Source organism: Bos indicus, chromosome 10 (genome assembly GCF_029378745.1).
Source record: "Bos indicus isolate NIAB-ARS_2022 breed Sahiwal x Tharparkar chromosome 10, NIAB-ARS_B.indTharparkar_mat_pri_1.0, whole genome shotgun sequence".
Taxonomy (NCBI): Eukaryota; Metazoa; Chordata; class Mammalia; order Artiodactyla; family Bovidae; genus Bos; species Bos indicus.
This window is the reverse complement of record NC_091769.1, coordinates 11,969,217-11,974,405: the sequence shown is the minus strand read 5'-3', so window position 1 is coordinate 11,974,405 and position 5,189 is coordinate 11,969,217.

The following is a 5,189-nucleotide window of genomic DNA, read 5'->3' as shown; positions in this document are numbered from 1 at the left end:
ACTGCTTGCCATTGGGGGCTGATGTCTTCATCTTTGTGTGCTCCAGCCATGGATTTGTCTGGGCTTGGAAATAGATTTCACCCCACTCCCACCCCGATACATCCCCAGTTTACCATCAAGAGTTTCAGAAAGATTTCCATGTTAGCATCCTGGGAAAATGTCAGTTGCTATAATAACATCATGTTCAGATTTTTTTTTAAAGAAATTTGCTAAAAATGAAAAGAATGCCTGCTAGAAACTTAGATGTCAGTGGTTCAGTTCAGTTCAGTTCATTTGCTCAGTTGTGTTTGACTCTTTGTGACCCCATGGACTGCAGCACGCCAGGCTTCCGTCTCCATCACCAACTCCCGGAGCTTGCTCAAATTCATGTCCATTGAGTCAGTGATGCCATCCAACCATCTCATCCTCTGTTGTCCCCTTCTCTTCCTGCCTTCAATCTTTCCATCAGGGTCTTTTCCAATGAGTCAGTTCTTTGCATCAGGTGGCCAAAGTATTGGAGTTTCTGCTTCAGCATCAGTCCTTCCAATGGATATTCAGGACTGACTTCCTTTAAGATGGACTGGTTGGATCTCCTTGCAGTCCAAGGGACTCTCAAGAGTCTTCTCCAACACTACAATTCAAAAGCATCTTTGGCACTCAGCTTTCTTTATAGCCCAACTCTCACATCCATACATGACTGCTGGAAAAGTCATAGCTTTGACTAGACGGACCTTTGTTGGCAAACTAATGTCTCTGCTTTTTAATATGCTGTCTAGGTTGGTCATAACTTGTCTTCCAAGGAGCAAGCGTCTTTTAATTTCATGGCTGCACTCACCATCTGCAGTGATTTTTGAGCCCTCAAAAATAAAGTCTGCCACTGTTTCCACTGTTTCTCCATCTATTTGCCATGAAGTGATGGGACCAGATGCCATGATCTTAATTTTTTGAATGCTGAGTTTTAAGCCAACTTTTTCACTCTCCTCTTTCACTTTCATCAAGAGGCTCTTTAGTTCTTCTTTACTTTCTGCCATAAGGGTGGTGTCATCCGCATATCTGAGGTTATTGATATTTCTCCTGGCAATCTTGATTCCAGCTTGTGCTTCATCCAGCCTGGCATTTCTCATGATGTACTCTGCATATAAGTTAAATAAGCAGGGTGACAATATACAGCCTTGATGTACTCCTTTCCCGATTAGGAACCAGTCCGTTGTTCCATGTCCAGTTCTAACTGTTGCTTGTTGACCTGCATACAGATTTCTCAGGAGGCAGGTCAGGTGGTCTGGTATTCCCATCTCTTTAAGAATTTTCCACAGTTTCTTGTGATCCACACAGTCAAAGGCTTCAGCATAGTCAATGAAAGCAGATGTTTTTCTGAAATTCTCTTGCTTTTTCTATGCTCCAACAGATGTTGGCAATTTGGTCTCTGGTTCCTCTGCCTTTTCTAAATTCAGTTTGAACATCTGGAAGTTCTCTGTTCACGTACTGTTGAAGCCTAACTTGGAGAATTTTGAGCATTACTTTACTAATGTGTGAGATAAGTGCAATTGTGCAGTAGTTTGAACATTCTTTGGCATTGCCTTTATTTGGGATTGGAATGAAAACTGACCTTTTCCAGCCTGTGGCCACTGCTGAGTTTTCCAAATTTGCTGGCTTATTGAGTGCGGCACTTTAACAGCATCAACTTTTAGGATTTGAAATAGCTCAGCTGGAATTCTATAGCTTTATTGGTAGTGACACTTTCTAAGGCCCACTTGACTTTGCATTCCAGGATGTGTGGCTCTAGGTGAGTGATCATACCATTGTGGCTATCTGGGTCATTAAGAGATTTTTGGATAGTTCTTCTGTGTATTCTTGCCACCTCTTCTTAATTATCTTCTGCTTCTTTTAGGCCCATACCGTTTCTGTCCTTCATTGTGCCCATTTTTGCATGAAATATTCCCTCGGTATCTCTAATTTTCTTAAAGGGATCTCTAATCTTTCCCATTCTATTGTTTTCCTCTATTTATTTTCATTTATCAATGAGGAAGGCTTTCTTATCTCTCCTTGCTATTCTTTGGAACTCTGCACTCAGATGGGTATATCTTTCCTTTTCTCCCTTGCTTTTCGCTTTTCTTCTTTTCTCAGATATCTGTAAGGCCTCCTCAGACAACCATTTTGCCTTTTTGCATTTCTTTTTCTTGGGGATGGTTTTGATCACCATTTCCTGTACAATGTCACAAATCTCCAGCATAGTTCTTCAGGTACTCTATCTATCAAATCTAATCCTTTGAATCTATTTGTCACTTCCGTTGTATAATTATAAGGGATTTGATTTATGTCATACCTGAATGGTCTAGTAGTTTTCCTTCAGTTCAGTTCAGTCACTCAGTTGTGTCCAACTCTTTGAAACCCCGTGGACTGCAGCACGCCAGGCCTCCCTGTCCATCACCAACTTCCGGAGTTTACTCAAACTCATGTCCATTGAGTCAGTGATGCCATCCAACCATCTCATCCTCTGTTGTCCCCTTCTCTTCCTGCCTTCAATCTTTCCCAGCATCAGGGTCTTTTCAAATGAGTCAGCTCTTCGCATCAGGTGGCCAAAGTATTGGAGTTTCAGCTTCAACATCAGTCCTTCTGGTGAATATTCAGGACTGATTTCCTTTAGGATGGACTGGTTGGATCTCCTTGCAGTCCAAAGGACTGTCAAGAGTCTTCTCCAATACCACAGTTCAAAAGCATCAATTCTTTGGTGCTCAGCTTTCTTTATACTCCAACTCTCACATCCATACATGACTACTGGAAAAACCATAGCCTTGACTAGACAGACCTTTGTTGGCAAAGTAATGTCTCTGCTTTTTAATATGCTGTCTAGGTTGGTCATAACTTTCCTTCCAAGGAGTAAGCATCTTTTAATTTCATGGCTGCAGTCACCATCTGCAGTGATTTTTGAGCCCCCCAAAATAAAGTCAGCCACTGTTTCCACTGTTTCTCCATCTATTTGCCATGAAGTGATGGGACCGGATGCCATGATCTTAATTTTTTGAATGTTGAGTTTTAAGCCAACTTTTTCACTCTCCTCTTTCACTTTCATCAAGAGGCTCTTTAGTTCTTCTTCACTTTCTGCCATAGGGTGATGTCATCTGCATATCTGAGGTTATTGATATTTCTCCCAGCAATCCTGATTCCACCTTATGCTTCATCCAGCCCAGCATTTCTTATGATGTACTCTGCATATAAGTTAAATAAGCAGGGTGACAATATACAGCCTTGATGTACTCCTTTTCCTATTTGGAACCAATCTGTTGTTCCATGTCCAGTTCTAACTGTTGCTTGTTGACCTGCATACAGATTTCTCAAGAGGCAGGTCAAGAGGCGGTAGTTTTCCCTACTTTCTTCAGTTTAACTCTGTGGAGGAAAGCCAAGGGATTGGAAAGACTCTTCAGACTGAGCAGTTGCTGTGTGATCAGCAGAGGGGGCTGTGAGCAACTCAAGGCAGCTCAGTGGGGCGGGGCTATCAGAGGTGAATTTGGGTTGCTGAAAATTGGATCATAATGCAGTCTCTCTAATTCAAGGAGAAAAATTACATAAACACAAATATGAAGAGTCACACTCTAGACAGCAGCCAGATTCTAAGGTGAAAACCCAAATGACTATTTGACTTGTATTTATAGGTCATGTTGTATGGGAAAAGACCATTAAATAATAGTAGAGGAAATTCCCTGGGGGTCCAGTGGCTAAGACTCTGTGCTCTCACTGCCCAGAATGCAGATTCAATTCCTGGTTGGAGAACTTAGATCCAGCAAGCCCTGCAGTGTGGCCAAAAAGAAAAAAAAAAAATCACATTCCACTTACCATGAGAGGATATTAGAAGATAACTTGACCAAAGGAATAGAAGGTTGAGATCGTATCTTCATCCCTTTCTCATAGACAATCAGATGAGCAGAATCACTGGAAATACAGTCCCTCCCTTCCTCTTTGCCTATCTCTTTCTATTCAACACACAGGTGAATTTGTCAATGTCTAAGCATACATCAGACAACTTCCCTCAGTAATTCCAAACTGTGAGAAGCAGAGGTCCCCACAGAGCATTGAAAGGATACATAGAGGTACTTCCCTGGTGGGCCTGTAGTTAAGATTCCACCCATCTACTCCAGGGGACACCAGTTCAATCCTTAGTCGGGGAAATAAAATGTCACACAACCAAAAAGTAAAAAATAAAAATAAATAAATTAGGCCAAGATATTAAAAAAATACTATTAAAAAGGGAACATAGAGAAAAACACTAAATCCATACAGGCAGGAGCTCAAGGCTTCAGGGAGGATGTCTGACCTTGGCATTAAAGAATGGATAGTATTCAGAGAGGAAGTGGGGAGGGGAGCATAAGCTAAGGCACTGAAGCAGGGATGTGCAGAGCTCATAATTTCGGAAAAAGGACTGGCCCAGGGTCACTGAGCCTGAGGTTGTGTGATGGGGAGAGGTGGTGACAGTAAGTCTAGGAAGGAATCTGGTCTTCACTCTACAGTCAGGTTGCATAGGCCACTCAAGGACCTCAGAAATACAGAATCTAAGCACTAAAAGCTTTTAGATTCTTCTGAGGACAGCTTCCCCTGCCCATATCCTTGAGAATCTCTTCTGTGTTATCCCTCTGTGCGGAAAGGTACCCACAAGGAATGGAAAAAGTGGGCCTTTGAGTCACTAAAGTGACTCCAAACAAGAATTGGGGACACTGACTTCCCTAGTACTTGGGATTGCTGTGAAGGTTAGGATAACAGACTTTGGACCCACGTGGGGCTAGCCGTGAGGACCTTACATAGGTAACTCCCCTAACTTCACGTAGTCTCAGATCCTCTTCAGTAAAATGGCTGTAATATCTACCTGGTATGGGTGATATGAAGATTAACTAAACAAAGGGGATCTAGTAAATATTAGTTATAATGGCTGAGAAAATGGTACAGAAATAAATACATAAATAGAGATTTCGTCATCAGAAAACATGTATGATTTGTTTCTAAAAAGAGTTGTTTGGGGAGATTGGCTAAATCGTGCAAACAAATGCAACAAAAGTCATGAGCACTTCTGAACCTGCAAATTCCTTTTCCAGCTCCAACACTGATGGGGCACGCCTCCAATCAGGCAAGCCACGCCCCAGTCGCGGAAAGGCCTCGCGGGACGAGTTTCCTGCCCGGCCCCGCCCCTCCGGCCTGGCGCCGGCTCCCGCACCGCTACGCGC